The sequence below is a fragment of the Rhyacophila brunnea genome, unplaced genomic scaffold, assembly GCF_057557595.1.
Source record: "Rhyacophila brunnea isolate RB1 unplaced genomic scaffold, BYU_Rbru_1.0 scaffold_7, whole genome shotgun sequence".
NCBI lineage: Eukaryota > Metazoa > Arthropoda > Insecta > Trichoptera > Rhyacophilidae > Rhyacophila > Rhyacophila brunnea.
The window spans coordinates 35,775,045-35,792,175 of record NW_028233339.1 but is presented as its reverse complement, the minus strand read 5'-3'; the positions used below and the strand labels follow the sequence as shown (position 1 = coordinate 35,792,175).

Below are 17,131 nucleotides of genomic sequence, written 5' to 3'. Positions count from 1 at the left end.
TTTATATTAAATCTGCCGACGTATGTCAAGCTTATAGTTACAAAGGCAAAACATCCCGTAATACCTAATTTGTTCGAACCATTATCCGAAGTTGCATCACACAGATGGCGGAGCATAAAAATATTTTCGGCAACGCGATGTTTTTCAGCCTTATCTGTGCTTCCCTCTCCTTCCACATTTTTTCTTTCTCTCTGTCGCTCGCTCGACCGGAAAGATTCACCAAATGTGTTTTTTTTTTGAATTAGTATAATATGCCTTCACGATGAACGTATAATATACCTATGTTTGATACGGTTGAAAACCTTGGTCTTTTTTTTATATTTAAATATTGAAAAAGTACTGCGAGTATAATACATGGTTACAGGATTTTATCACATCATTTTATAATACCAAAAAACCATTATACGAGTACCTTTAAGTTTTAAGTTTTTATTCTTTTCTTTATGACAAATAGTGAAATCAAGTGATATATTGCGTCATTTAGTAAAATAAAAATACAAATTTAATGTACTTACTGTAATTGGAAAATACTTCTGTCGGCTTATAATGTCGTGGGTCCTAGATTCAAATCATTGGTCTAGCAAATACATTTATTGTTTTTCAAATTGTGCTTGAAGTCTTTTCTCGTAAAAAAACTAGAATCCTGTTTATACAAACCTCCACTCTGTGGATGCCACATGGACAGAGCAAAAAAAATACATTTTCGCTCTTTTTGTTTAAATGTCACTTCACTATATATATAAATATAAATGAAATATCATGCAGTGATGGAGAAAATTAATTATTTATATTTACTTAATAGATTACTGATGCCGTATGATAATTAGTGGGTGCCTACAATGCTACCATAATTTCTTGACAGTAGTGTTCATTATGCAAAGCTTGCCGAAATAGGTATGGTCGACTAGTAACTGGGAAGGTTCGTTACATAGTTGGCCACTCCCCGACGCACGGACTCCACTGCGGCTTGCTTCTATGTAATCCGATTTTATCAATATGCAAGTAAATCGATTGGATCCCTTCGCTAACCGGCCAGTGGCGCATGGCAAATTAATAGCCGTGCGGGCATGCATAGCGGCTAAGTCTAAGCAAAATTATTCAAACCGGCGTACATAGATAATGGAGTATGTATCATAATAGTTGAACGATATAAATAATTGCATTAAAATATTTAACTACTTACGATCATCACATTGTAAAGGTTTTCAATAAATTGTTACATTAAATACAATTATGACATATTCAAATTTTGCTACCAAAATAATATAGTATATAACAATAGAGCACAAATAGAGTACATTTAAAAAAAAATCGATATACTTATGTGGGTGGTTGGATATAGAAAGAAAATTAATTAAATGAAACCTATGCTGTACTATAATGTAGTTGTAGATAATATAGTATTTGGTATAAGTACCTAATGTTTGAAACGTATCGTATCCATATTACGACAACTAGAAACATCCACAACATTTGCGACCCCCCCCCCCGCGTAATATCATCATGTTTTAACCATCCCTGAAATTTACACCTAGATCGCTGCTTTCCGCAACTGAGTAGGTACGAATCAAAGGGGGTTCTCACAACTGTCACTCATTGAAATATTCAAATTAGAACAATGAAAATATATGAGTAGCGCAGTACACGTTATTAACATAACATAATAAAACTTATGATCTCCCTAAAAACTTGCTAACACCATGCATTATCATTATGCTCATATCTCAATATTATGTACATAAGTTATGGAGAGAAGACCGTTTGCTTTTGACGTAGGTACTCAATTCGTGGTTACGCCTACGTCGTAATGAGCGATGAGCTGTGAATGAACCTGTTATGTCAAATATTTAAAAATGGTATCTCGATATAATATTAAAATGACTAATTGCTTGCTTTTAATACTTTCCATATGCCAACAAGAAATAGTGGTCATGCAAATTATCTACACCGCAGTACACCACTTTCTTCGCAGTCAACTTTTTGTTTAAATACTTACCTTGCGCCTGCATTATATCATTTCGTTTCGGATTTATATAATATTGAAGAAAAAAAGTAATGTTACCTTAAGGGGGGACATACTCAGCGTAGGTCAAAATGGAGCTTTTATTCTATTTTAAAAGCATGATCCTGGACATTCCTGAAACTTTGTAGATAATCTATTTATATAATTTTGAAGCCTTATTATCCTTTATATTTATTTTAAACATTTGATGACTGCATAAAGTATTTTTATTACATAAAAAAGTATTCTTTTAAACCTCTCGCTCTAATGTTTTAGAATATAGTCATATTTCAGTACATAAATGTGCAGTGGTGTTACGATTTTTTACATTTATTAATTTTTAAACGCATTTATAAAACCATCAGTATAATTTATGTCGACATAATTATAGTGAAATATTTACGATAAAAAATTATATTGATAATCTCTGTGATCCCAAATTTGACAAGAATTAGGCATTTTATTATTCAAAAAATGTGCAAGATTAACATATTTGAAGATAATTCTAAAGATACGGATTATAAGCTATGTCTTTAACCATTCAAGTCTGATAAACATCCTACGAATAATGATTGCTTTATAATAATTATTGACCTAAGAATAAGGTAGTGTTTTTTTGAAATACGCCATTTCTTTTGGCATTCCCCAGTAGTTAAGCTACAACATACGGCCGTAGCCATAAATTGACAAACTAAAACTGAAGTAGGGAGTAATAAAATGTTAACGCGCGTGTTTGAACATGTATCTAACCGAAAAAAAAACTTTTTTTTTAAACGGTACAGCTCCCTTAAGTTGGGATATTAAATTGTGTAAAAGTAAAGTCGGTATCTTAATTTGAATAAACCACCTCCCATAACAAATTTGTCGTCATATTTTACTTTATTAATATGTTGACAAGTAAAAATTGTAAATATTCAAATATATAATAATATTACAGAGATATCGCTCAAATGTTGCCGATAGATTTATATTTACGCCATAATTACACGGAGTTAACGTCTCGATGTGAGCATTTTATGCACGTGCACGTCCGTGAAAGCGCTGGCCTCTACCTGGATTAAAAGTTAATTGCGTTACTACAACTACGTTTATACGATAATGATGCGGATGATCCACTGCTGACTGCATCATAATAACATATAATTGATTACATAAAATATAAATGTACGTGTTAGGTTGCTGATTTTATCCTGCCATACTTTGTTTCATCTGCGTGTTTTGGTGTAGTAAAATTAATTAATAATAAAAAAAACAACATGATAATTAGTCTTTATTCCAAATAGTTTAATAATTTATCAGGTTCGGTTTTATACGCTTCGGTAGCACATTATAAAGTGATAAAAAGCTAAATCTAAAATCTTTAAGCTATATACACTAATAAATTAGTCAACATTATTATTTTATTGAATATATGATAATATGGTCAATACATGCAACATTCTAAGAACCTCTTTGTTCAAAAATAAATCAATTACATTTACTTATCTTTACAGGAACCATTAATTAAATGCAAACTGTAAAGATATTTAGTACTTAAAATAGGTGAATATTAACAATTTAATATTGCAAGTTATGTGAAGTTCATTAATTATCATGATTCACTATAATAAACACTATTCCTCAAAATTCCTTGGACTGACCGGGTGACAAATGTTGAAGTTCTCAATCGAATGGGGAAGGACCGAGAAGTTCTACGTAGTATCAAAACCAGGAAACTACAATACTTCGGCCACATTATGAGAGGACAAAAATACAGCATTCCCCAACTTGTCATTCAAGGAAAGATCAATGGGAAGCGTAGCAGAGGACGAAGCCGCATTTCGTGGCTTAAGAACCTCCGTGATTGGTACGAGTGCAGCTCCACCGAACTGTTCCGGGTAGCAGACAACAAAGATAAGATCGCCTTGATGGCGGCCGACCTCCGCTAGGGGATGGCACAATAAGAAGAAGAAAAAATGATTATAATATCCCTTTGATTCTCTATTTTCGGTTCTAAAAGTGCGATATACGTGGTTAAGTTAGGTTAGGTTAGGTATATTTTACGTGATTGCTTAAGCTTTTTATAGTAATCCAAGGCATTTTCATCTCTTTTTAAAGTAGGTACGTAATCGTAGATATTAAAAAAATACTTAATGTATGTATGTCATTTAAGTTATTAATAATTGTGCGCTTCACGAAAATACTAGAATTTTCAATTACTTAAAACAAAATCATTCCCTTGTAAAATTTCACGCGAAAAAATCTACCGTGACGTATAAAAATCCGTTCATTTGCCGTACATATAAACAACACTCACTGAATGAAAAAAAGTGTGAGAGGGAAATACCCGCCGTAGAATACGACGCAGCGACACCGGCGTTATATTTCAGATAAACTGACACGCCGGATGTGCCCCCAACGAGCCCCATGCGAGCGTTTTAAAACCTCTACATTGGCCCGCGACACATGCTAAGTCTATAAATAAAAATAACGATTCTCATTCCGGGACTTCATAACGGGGAATTCCCGCGAGATCCCATCACCTTCGAGTGGGCTAGGGAAATCCATTTTACGCAGGCAGTCAGATATCGATAGGGATGTCGCCGTATTTCGTTATATTTTATCGATATTGTAATGAACGACAGTGATATAATATTGGTACTCGACAGGATTTCTTTAACCCTTTACTGCATAGTGTCGCAAATTTGCGACATTTCAAACTATTTCGATATAGTCAATGCCATCTGTGTAAATTATCAAATAATATCCTTTTTCGATGCCTAGAAAACTGTTTTACCATAAACATCCTACTTTACCGATTTTGTTTCGACATTTCAAGAAATAAAGCATTTCTGCATTATAGTCTCTGCATTTCTGCTTTGACAGTTGACGAATTCGTATGTACGCGAAAATCCGCATTTGAAAATAAATAAAAAAAAATATACAGAAGATTGAAATTGGTTGAATAAAAGTATCTACACATCAAATAAGGTGTGTACATTAGTTTTTTATAATTGTTTTCATTTGGTTTTGTATTTTGACATACTGAAATTTAAGATTTCCAAATGTCGTAAATCTGCGACACCACGCAGTAACATACAAAATTTAATGAAATTTTCGAAAAATATTTTTTTTATTATTTTTCCTTCATTCACAAGGCATTTTGACACCAAGAAAAAATAAAAATTTTCAAAAAAAAAAAATCATGCAGTAAAGGGTTAAGACACCGTCTAATGTACGTATCGTTGACGTGGTACCTAAATAAGTTCTCCCAACTCTTGTCAATAAAAATAGATGTAAGAACAAAAACCCATTTGAAAGAATGCTAAATTTTGTAAAATCTGACAAATATAAGTACAATTGAATATTCTAGTATAAGTACTTATCTTAAAATATATTTTTTTTAAAGTCGCCTGCTATGCAATTTTGTGATATTAAATATTTTTAAGTATGCATTTAATTAGTAAAAAATATATAAAGCAAAATGTTCCTTTGGAGATTTTAAAATATTACTCCTCTCTAATTGCCAAATGCTGGTATATTATATACTTACTCCACGCACGAAATAAATCAAAATAAAATAACCAAAGATTTTGGACAAAATCTTCTTGTTTTATGATATAATATCCTAAATATAATAAAGTGAATGTTAAAATTGTTGTTACATGCTAATTATTAAACTAATCCATATCATTGCGCATTGCAGATTTATTTGAAAAATATCACACTCACCTATATGATTTATTTGCTAACTTTTCAAAGCCGCTATTGCCTTGTTTTTTTTATAGAATTATAATAATATTATGATTTAAAAAATATAAACCCAATTATTTTTTAATTAATTTACTAAATAGATGTACGAGGTGTTATCTCAAACCCTGTAAATATTGGCTATCAACTTTTGTGATTATTAGAAGGTATTATTGCTTTGATTCCCAGATGTCTTCAGAATCTCTCGAAATTTTAGTTTTATGTACTTAAATTACATAATTATTGCTTATCATTTTTAAATAAATTATTTTTATTGAATGAAACATACGGAAGAGTTAAATAGGTAACAATCGCTTATTAAACATATATATTTTTAAACAAGGTTAGATCATGTGTAGTTATTTATGATGGCGGCCTTTGTGGTGCAGTGCGTAAGACGCTAGCCTTTTATCAGAGAGTTCCGACACAATATTATATTTACTATGTGATTTTCTCAAAACTTGGGTGTTTGTGATTATTTCACTTCTGTTACTAAATACACTGCTTTCATTGAGCTTCTAGGCCCATTGTAGTGTTAAAATAATATATTATTATGTATAAACGAATCTTGGATTAAATTTTAAAATGTGTATCTTAATAATTAAATAAAAATAGCTCCAACGAATTATATATTTAAAAAAATGCAAAACCGGTTTTTAATAAAATATTACTACCAGTAACGATAATGATTTCCATGGAATCTTTGCATATCACATCTCTAATCCATGGGTAAGGTGTTCCGACACATAACATAATAGATAGGCCAATTCATTATCGCGTATAACCTTCGCCCGCGGTGTCTGCTTCATATATGCGCATACATAACACTTGCCGAAGGAAATACACATAGCCACTTTATTCCTCCATGGGTCTATACTCTATACTCTTGATAATATATCTCTGTAGTGCGGTTGTAGATAACAGATGGTGTTCGAACTATTTTACAATGAATTATTTATTGTTTTTAAGGCAATTTATTACCGTTAGATACTGTTCTTTGATAATATTTTCACAGATTTTCATTTAAATAGACAATTCAATTTTTAAATAAAATCTCAACATAAATACTCTGAATTTGTTTTTTTATCAACGATGAAAACTGATAAATAATTGCATATTATTATTATTATATAAAGTGATGTTTGCGAACTTTCAATAAATGTAATAAATTTAAATCAAAATCTAGATAGGACAAAATCAAGACTACTTCCCTATGTAATCCCTATATAAATATAGGGATGCAACCAACTAAGATGCGTAAGCATCTAGTCGTTTCCCCTATTTTACAACGTTTTTCTTAGCTCGTATTCTTATTTGTCCGGTACAAATCTTGCAATCGATTTTTAACTAACTTTGCGACTAGCTAGACATTTGAAACTTTTATAATATATCAGAACTTGATTCCAATGCATTTTTAAATACTTTTAGCCATCTTTAAGTAGAATTGAATTAATTTGAAGTTAATTCTGTTTTGTTTGAAAAGTTATTTCGACACCATTATTGGTTGCTAGGGTTCTGGGGTCCAAGCAACTAAATTATTAATATATACGTGCGTTACCATGGAAATCAATATGACATTTAAGTATTATTTCTACCAAGTACATATTTTTTTGATCGTTCAAGCTAATCAAGTCAAGTTTATATGATTCAACAGAAAATTTAAAAACGTTGTATATAAAAAGTTCTTTTTATCTTGTAATTATTTAATATATTATCATGGATTTATATCGGTGTGAACTTTACGTATAGAGTATGGGACTCCTACGTGATTAATTAAAGGTGCAAAGAGATTAAGCCTTACTTTTTGACTTAATCTTACCCTACCTAATCTAATCTAAATTTATGAATATTATAGGATCGACGGAAAAAATGTAGTGGTCAAGAGGAAACCATTTAAAATACGGTCAAGACACGTCTAAATAAGACGAGATAAATTAGCAACTCTGGGTGGTGTTTATTGCCAAGTTAATCTAAATGGTTCTGCATCGCGCTCTACGGACCCCAATGCATTAAAAAATGGTTAACAACCTTTCCTCTTAGCCCAATATGCTCTGCTTATTTATTTATTTATTTAAGGAAACAAAACATTATGGACATAAAAAATCTAAATTCAAGACGTTCACAGCATGAAATGGTAAATAACGTGTGTTATTATAATTTATTTTAAAACAAATTCACAGTATTATAATATTATACTATTGTGATTGCCTTGCCGATTGTTAGTAGATATTGGTATCTAGAAAAAGCTTCCTTCGGCCATTCAAGGAGATTATGGGAACATCTGGGGTGGAAAGAACGGCGAGACCGAACGGCAATGCAGCCTTCTCAATGGGGCCCGATGAGAAACTGCCACCTGGGGGAACAATGGACAGTTTGGAGTACAATTAATCGAATATAAACTGGATTAACTAGAACCAAGGACAATCGGAAGATGTAGAGATACATTGATCGTCTTTCAAACTTCGAATGTAATGCCGAAAAAACTGTGGAGCAGGCGATGGTCTGGCCGCTCGTTCTAACAAGCTGCACCATAGGCCATAGACCATACATTTGAAGCCAATGACGCGACTATCACAGTGGCCAAGGCAGGGTTGTTAAAATTCTAGGCGCATCTCTCGCATAGACACGACAGAAGAAGAAGTGGAACCATTTAACCATTAATATTCATAAACGCTTTCTTATGTGGTATATTTTGGTGTTGTTTAGGCATAACCCGTTAACTGCAAAATGTTGAATTTAAATGAGAGCAATTTTAAGCTATGAATTGCCCACATACGTTTCAGTTCATTCTATTGTCTAACATTTTAAAATAAATAACTGAAGAAGTATATGGCAATAATTTGATTGTGAATTATTCCACTAATTTCGAAAATATTGTCACTTATCAGTGATCAATCTATGATAAGGTCTCTGGTCATATTTTGACCAAACTAACCACTATGTTTTTTTTCACATATTATATCGTCATATTATTATTACCATAGAGATTTGAGTATTTCCAATGAAATATACATATCGAGCTATTACCGAATAGAAGATAAAACTATAATGACTGAAGTTTTACTCTTAACATAATATTACCAAAAAAGCAGTTATCAAGTTATGCCCAAGCACTACAGAATTTATAGTTTAGAATAATTAATAAATCTTACTAAATCTATTATTATATATTATATTCAAAATTTAATTTATTTAAACTCCTTTAATACTGTTGAAGTTTGAGAAGTTCAAAAAAGTTTTAAAAATAGAATTTAAGCCAGGATATTAAAAAACTATGTAGGTTATGTTTTTCGCAAAGAAATTTCATTAAAATAACTTATTATATCTGCGCATCAATCGAGGTTTTCGGAAATTTAATCCAGTTCATCACCCCTAATATAGACACTTGGTAAGTTGGGTACACACATTTTGCCACATACTTAGAGGGGGTTCTGACACCCCCACACATAGAACTCTTACGAAAACTTACACAAGGAGTCATCAATCACTCATCGCCGGAGGTTAGCGGCGAGAGGCGGTTGGAAAAGAGGGCACGGCAAACGGGTAAAGCCTTCCCGTCGAGATATTTTATGAAAACTCGATGGAAACATCGCTTTTTGTTGCAACTGGAATAAAATATAGCTACGATACTTTCATTCGCATGATTACAACAAATAATATATATAATATATTTTAAAACCTTCAAAATTTAAATTATCTTTTATTCGGTAGGCCTAAAATAATAGATGAGTGACATAAAGGAAAAAATGCCGAGACAAGATAACGAATAAGCATAGAAAATTAAAAAAAAAAAAAATAAAGTGGTCGTCGCTATTTTGAGTTAGTTATGGATATTTGATAACACATTTTACATATTGGGAGTGTAATAATATATACCTACATACTGCTATAACTACTTTACTCTGTCACAGCGCCTCCCACTATGTCAGACCTGCAGCGTGTAGATCACAATTGTAGTACCGCAGCAGGTACTCTAAGGAACCCTTGAGCTTGTGCCATAAAGCTACGGAGTGTCGCACTCTCTAGCGGCAACCGAAACACATGTCCCAGCCACGTGAAGCGTTTACTTAGCGATTACTTTAATCAACGAGAGCTTTTTGACTATTACAAATAGGAGTGGACACGGCGGCTCTCGGTTAATATATAAATACTATATTATATCATATATTTTTTGCACAATCAACTTTTATTATTATTTTTTTGTACATTAAATAAATATAAATTTTCATTAAACATATTATATATATACAGTTTATTTGAATCTGTGGTATTCTTTGGTTGGTTGAAGGACGGATATTGCAGATAAAATACGGTAGTACTTGTTCGTGATGATGGAGGAGGCGATAATTTATTTACAAATTCAAATAACTACAATGGTAAAATCGATGCAACATAATAAATATAACTGTAGTTCGGTGCGATGTGTCTTTGACGGAAACTTGTAATCGAGTGAGATGTCCAATCGATTCTGACCCGGTATTTATAGATATTTACACTATGAAATAATATTTTGAAATTATGATGAAATAAGTAATATTAATCAGTAATGTTATGAGATTGCAGATCCGCTATCTCATAACATTACGAAATCATATTAGGTACATATAGGTACTGACTGATTGTACGTGAAAAATGAATATTTAACAAATAATGTTATAATAATTGAGATTTGGGAATCCGACGACAGCCACAAATCTATTAATTTAATAACGGCAATATTGTAGAGATACCAAAATTATTGTAAAAAAATATATAAATTGACAGACGATGAATATGGAAATATGGGATACCACATAAAGTTGACCTTTTCCGGCGAATCAAAAAAACTATCGGCCTGGCCTACAGTGCAACTGACAGGTAGATGCATCTACTATTAGCCGATGTCGGTAAAGTTTGGAGTGGTAGATAATATTCACCTTACAGGTGAGCAAACGGTTATGTTCTAAATTTGAAAATACACTTACGGGATTAACGGGTATCGGTAACAACCTTCCGAGGCATAATTAGTTTCTAAACAAGCTCAGCCGCCGTCACTCATTTTAAATTCATTATTAACGTTTTCACGGCACATACGTACCTATATCGAAGAGGTTAAGTGGCTTATTTTTCGATATATTCCACTTGCGTGAGATAAGTTTAGGTATACGTTGTTTTATAAATTCTTAAGATACATATAGGTAGTTTGCTTAGCTATTTAATTAATTTAATATTATAGTATTTCCATGCATTTTAATATTTTTTTTTATACTGTTCTATTATGTATAATTGTTATACTGTTTTTTAATTGTAGTGTTGTGAAGTTCACTATATGATGTAAAATAAATAAATTTTGAATTCTTTTAGTACATTTATTTCAGCCGAGTTACCATTATAACAAAAGTCTTGTAAGTACTCTTTTCATCTACCAGCGTATCTATTCTATACACAAGACTGCTTTCGGCCCGCTATGGCAGCTATCTAGGGTATGAAAGTATCGAAATATTAGCACTTATTGTACCAATAACACTAACCATCTAAACAGTCAAAACTGATTATCTCGCTCTGAAATTTATCATAGCTAAGAGAGGTGCTGTTAAAACATAGCACTTATTGTAACAATTACAACTAACGTACTGTAATTGTTACAATAAATGCTAAAACTTCGATACTTTTCTACCCTAGATAGCTTTTGTAGCGGCCGAAAGCAGTTTTGTGTATAGAATTCAGCAATTGAGTCCTTCCCCGAATGAAGAGCAACATTGCGATAGTGCCAATTTTCGGTTAAATCAGTTCAAATGACGCATCGATGGCGTAATGTTATATCCCGTAAGTGACTTTTTACAAATTGTGCAGGAAGCTAAAAAAAACTAAATATTTAATATCCCGTATCTGACTGTTAATAGTTCACACATGTTGTAACTACATAGCATGCCAATAACTTGTTACGTAAAAAGTGGTATAGCATATTACATAACGCCTAATATAATGATAACATCCAACAAAATGTGATATAAACATCCAAATTTGTTATATTACTCACTGTTTTACCGTTTAAAGAAATCGAAAGTGATATTTTGAACCTGAATTCAACACACGTCATGCAACGGGCTTTTACAGGTTTATTCCTGCAATGTTCAGATATGGGAAATTACTAAAATGCCTGTATCATTTTTGTTAAAATAACTACAGATATGGGAATTTCGCAGTCAATGGGCAGTATTTTTTTTGTTTTAGTACCTACAAGTTATTTTCGTCATATATCCAGATCGGATACGGGGTATTGACATTAAACCATCGATATTATGACTTTTGAACTAGCGTGCCATTTTTAAAGGCTTTGATAACACTTTCTCACACGACTTAATAATCAGCCGATTAATATACTTAATGTTTATTTAGTGATTTTATAAGACCCACAAATTCTTTACTTATGATAATTAAAAATTCCAACAAGTTTTCACATCAGCATGTTATTATTTCATATAGCCTTTAAAAACGTCGTGCTCATGAAAATACTGACTATTCTGCGCGTGCTTGTGATACTCGTACCATCTAGACTTGCGCGCGAGTAGCCAATTCTGACAAATAAATTTACGGCTTGCGCAGGTATATTATAATACTGAGCATATACATACACACAACTTATTACGAATATTTCTATAAATACATTAATGAAACGGTCGAATATGATATACCTACTTGAGCTTTTTATTAATTTAAATAAAATACAAGATATATTACAATTTAACATTACTCAAGTATCGACTGGTTAGAAATATAATCCCAACATATTATATTTTATACAAATGGGTGATATTATTTTGTTTTGTGTTTTTGCTAATAAAACTTTAACTTTATTTTGGAAAACCTAGTATATAAAGCTATTCATACCATTTACATTTATTATGAAGACTGAATAATAGTATTACTTTTTATGAAATCATAAGATGGGTATAATGTTACATTATAATATTTTTACAGTCTTATATTGTAGCGAATAATATTCAATAAACTGTACATTTATTTAAATAAAAGCCTCCATTACAATGTGAAAAGCATATAAAAATGGCGTAAAAGAAACCTTCCGTAGGTATATTAGCGGCACCAAACGTCTAGCAATGCTGCACGAGTACGTAATCTTTCAATATGATATTCAAGGTGAGGCCAAATCCATCTATTTTACGTATTTCTTAATATGGCATTCATATTCACGGGAAACCCCCATAAAATATAAAAAGCGGGAAATAGGAAGGCTGAAGCAGTGCTCCGATACCGGTGTGTCGAGAACCTTTTCAAAATATATATAATAACCATCTAATACAATTAAAATAATTTGTATCAACAGCTTGCTTCATGTATCAGTATTAGATGAGACATTTTTATTGCCCAAGTTCTCGTATGAATTATTTTTTTCATGCAATATATAGGAACCAAATGTTTCCTAAATCTAAATCTTCAAACTCCGGCCACAAAAAGTCTGTTATCATTATTTGGCTATAGCGGACGCTGTTGGCCGCAACGGTCGCTCTTTCACTTTCGACGTACGGCCCAATGATGCCTCCAGCCCAAAAACCTGCACCAATCAGTAACTTTCGCAGCATATAACCACCTCTTTTGAATCACTTATGGGTTTTTCGCACCCAAAATAAACGTACCCATCATGGTGAAAATATTTATCATCACTATAGATGATTTTCCTTGTAAACTCATCATCGGTTGCCTGCCTTCCAATATCCAATCAGAAAATCTGTGACCTTTACCGTGATCCGGTGGCTTTAGTTATTGCATGAGCTGGATCTTGGGTATGGATGTGGGTAAAGATTTTTTATGCAAAAATCACCATAAAAAACCTTAGAAAGACTAAGTAAATTGCGATCTTCTTGCAATCGCCACACTTTCGCATACACCAGCAATGTTTTTACATAGAGGTACCGGGAAAACATCCACAGGTGTCAGGCGATTCATTTTAAATCAGCTTGCGAATACAGCTTTCAGTTAGGTGATGATTTCTACCAAATTCTGTCCATAGTTTTCGCAGTACCACCGTCAAAGATTTGTCATGTTCTTAATATGACTGTAAAATTATTTGTATATATTATGCGGTGGAGAAACGTCCATTGTGTTAAATGGTAGGCTTTCAACTGACGATATGTCAAAAAATACAAGCGAAATATTTGACAGGTAACATAATATGATAGGATTGTGAAATTAATACCACGCGTTGGATCACCTGTATTAACTAAACGGCGATAAGTATATTACTAGTTATGCCAACCAGAATGTACCCATTATATTGTATTACGATCAACGTGAGTGAGAAGTTACCTCTCCTCCCATAAAACTTAAAATTTTAAATGCTTAGAACTACTTTGTTTACTATACAGTTTTGATTTGTTATTTTATCGAATTATCGAATACTTTTTCACACTATAAAACTATTCACCAGAATGGTATATACTATACAGTATAATATTAATTCAAAGTAATGAAAGTTTATACTATTACACAGCAATCAGCTACGCTAACCAAATATTCACGTCATTTCAAATAAATAATGTATTTTTTACAATCTAATAAATATGTTAATCGTTGACGATCTAACTCGTGTGTTCTTGTAAACGTCATAACTTCCAAATAAACTGTTTGTGTTTATTTTCTACACAATATTTATCATTTTAGTGTAAAATTATTCACGATTAGCTCGAGAAATATGTTGAATTTGTAAGTTTTCACAAATATTCATCAATTTGTTCATATTACATATTTTTAAGGGATTTATTGTATTCGAAAAATAGATGGCCTACAAGTTTAGTATCCACCTAGTAAAAATTGGTTGTCAGTAAAAATGTTAAGATGATGATATTGATAGTATATAAACAGTAGGAAAAATAATCTTTATGGGTAGGGGATAGAGCCTATAAATATCAGAAGACAATGCTCATGTCGCTAAAACTGAGCATTAAAGACTCTCATCAATTACAATTGTAACTTTATTTTTAACAAGCAGCTTTAGTAAATGATATAAATTTTAGTCAACTACCTAATTGTTTTGATACTTGGGTGTTCCAAATCAAATTGGACTAAAATTAATTAGTAGAGACCAAAATAAATAACCAATTTACCACTTGTATAGATTTTTTGTCGTCTGTAGCTCTAAACTCTTCGACATAATTTACAGTCGGTAGCTAAAACGTTCATAATAATGTTAATAAACTATGTTATTCCAATAAATCAGGTTAATATATATTTGAAACTGTCTGTACTGGCAAAATTGTAAATTCCACTAAAGTTTATGAAGATAGTTGCGGAGGACTGATCCAGGGCCGCGCCACTCCAACACCTATCAAAGGAGGTTTATCCTCAGAGCAAAGAGCCAGTTCACAATGCGACGAGTGGTAAATGAGAGGGATTTCCTATGGCTATGGATGGCGCCGAACTGTTCTTTGTGATCGCGATCGTTTGCAGACGGGCCCGACTTGTGCGGTACCATCGCAATATGGAAGCGATAGATTCAATTTTACACAACATAATATGCGATTGAAAATATTCAGTGCGGTTAGATATGTAGAATTTCTGTTAACCACGTCTGTATACTATATGGGTAAAGAAAATTTCAAAGCAAAATATTTCAATATATTTTTTACAATATTCATTTTACAGTTTTTGTTAAAAAAAATGTCCGGAGATTAAAGCTGTGATGTAGTATTACTTGGAGTATTTAATCAATGTATTTTTTCAGTACTAGCGAAACATGGATATTACATTCAAAAGAGTAACATAACGCAGAATAGATAGATGCGTGTTGGGCGTAATGCAAAGGGATCGAAAAATAAATGAATGGATAAAGAAGTAAAGAAGTAAAGAAGTGTATTGTGCATGATACATAATGTTAAGACCTTGAAGTGGAGATCGGTAAGCAACATCGCTCGAATGATCAATAAAAATGATATAATAAGAAGAATTACCAAAAACCCGATAGATTAATTAAATAATCAAGATGAACGAAGGTGCGTGGTTAAGTTAAAAATGATTAACGAGAGATTATGATTATTTAATATGTCATAATTAGTTTTTATTGACAATAATTTTATTTGTCTTGTTAATGTTTTTTTTTAAATATAAGCACCTAGTAATTGATAAGTACTGATTACCAATATGTGAATGAAATGTGACTATTCGAGTTTCAAGCATGATAATACGTAAAAACTATGTCTAAACAAAAATGGCGGCACTTTTTGTATAAATTTTAGATCGCGTTAATGCGTCGACGTTGTTAAATGTCAAGCTGTTGCGCATATGAGTAAATACTTCATTTATACGATAAAAAATAACAGGATAATATGTGTATTTAATTTTACAGTTCCTGAAACAACTCACGATATAAAACGATATGACGTACCTATGCCTTTTGCTGAAATTTTCCGATTATGCAAATTGTACATTTTCTCAAAACGTAATTAAAATCGTTAAATTCATATTTATAATTAGACAAATAAAATATTAGCACTGTGTTTTTAATGAAAGGAGGAGACTTTACTTTCTACATTAACAGGAAGCAAATTTTAAATATTAAAGAATTAAAATCTAATACTAAATTTTGCATGATATTTAATTTTCAATTAAAATACAATAACATTAATATGTTTTTACTAATACTTATCCTAGATACAGTTACACTGATGAATATATAAATTAAGAACACACAAGCACAGTGTTTTAAATTGGAAATATTACTTTATATTTTTTAATGATCTCAACTCACTCTATGGTCAAAAGCATCTTTTGAATATAGAATACTAGTAATGAATGGAATATGCAGACTTGACGTTACCTTAATGCGCTTTGATCATATGTGTATCCGGCTTACATAGAGCCTACATCACCACTAAGCCCGTCCATTTCCGGAAGCGTGATGCGAAGGTTTCCGCCAATATGCTGACGTCATTCCGAATAAGCCTCAAGTGGGGAAACGTATAAAGTGCGAAAGAAAGTACTCCAAGTCCCGCTTTGCGTTCAATCGATTACGCGAACTCCACGCCACGGTTGGTTAAAAGAGGTTTAAGTGGAAGACACTATATCATAAACTCAATATTACAAGCAAGAATATAGTGATTTTATCATCATAATGGCAGTTCAGATTTCTAAATAAAAAAATAATTTAAAGACGATATATTGTAAGCAATCATAGATAGACACATACTAAAAAAACCAAACTAAAGTAAATTACTATGTTTCTCATAAGGGCATCATATGGGCTTAGTATAATATATTAAGAGATATTGCGGGAGAAACAGTTGTCAGCCATTTACCTAATCCATTGATATCTGCTTCAAATATAATATATTGAAAAAACAAAACGTAGTTTTTGCCAGATGCAAACACGGTGTCAGAGACAAGGTATTGATAAAACAACATGTTTTT

At 31.9% G+C, this 17,131-nt stretch overlaps 1 protein-coding gene across 10 annotated transcripts in view; it reads right to left on the bottom strand.

Annotated features, from left to right (window-relative positions):
- Rbp6 (RNA-binding protein 6) overlaps positions 1-17,131 on the bottom strand; it is a 1,006,046-nt gene that overhangs the window by 959,405 nt on the left and 29,510 nt on the right. The gene's annotated exons all lie outside the window — the stretch shown is intronic.